The sequence below is a fragment of the Diaphorina citri genome, unplaced genomic scaffold (assembly GCF_000475195.1).
Source record: "Diaphorina citri unplaced genomic scaffold, Diaci psyllid genome assembly version 1.1 scaffold33241, whole genome shotgun sequence".
NCBI classification, from domain to species: Eukaryota; Metazoa; Arthropoda; class Insecta; order Hemiptera; family Psyllidae; genus Diaphorina; species Diaphorina citri.
In genome coordinates, this window is record NW_007410576.1 from 1 (window position 1) to 515 (window position 515).

The 515-nt window shown below is 37.5% G+C and overlaps 1 pseudogene; it reads right to left on the reverse strand.

The window, feature by feature from the left end:
* Positions 1-33: 33 nt before the first annotated feature.
* Positions 34-151, reverse strand: LOC113473465 (annotated as a pseudogene).
* Positions 152-515: the final 364 nt, after the last annotated feature.

Consider the following 515-nt stretch of genomic DNA (forward strand, 5'->3'; position numbering starts at 1 on the left):
TTAACTTTACCTAGTCTGAGGGGGATCAAAAAAAGCCAGCAGTAGGCGATTTCCCCGGTGGTCACCCATCTGGATACCAAACACGCGCAACGTTGCTTAACTCCAGTGATCCATTGGGGACTGGTGCGTTCAACGTGCTATATCCGCTGGTTCAGTTTCGTATTTATATTGTGGTCCCAGCTATTGCAATAATAAAATTATGATATGGAATTCACATCCATGTCCTTTTTGGAATTTAGAGTAGCTAAACAAAATGATCGTAGGAAAGAAATGAGAAATGATTCTCTCAAATTTCCTACTAACTTTTTTTTTATCCTACCGTAGCGTAGGAATAAATTTATTTACACATTTTTCTTCTGTTATTGCTTTTATTTTTATTTTGAAAGGCAGAACTTGAAAGTGAAAACACGAACCTTGCGGATAAGATATGCGTAAAAACAGTGAAATGCAAACCTACACAGATGGGTTTGAATTTGAGGTTTGTGTTTTCTTTACAATAGCCTGTCTCTTGCACA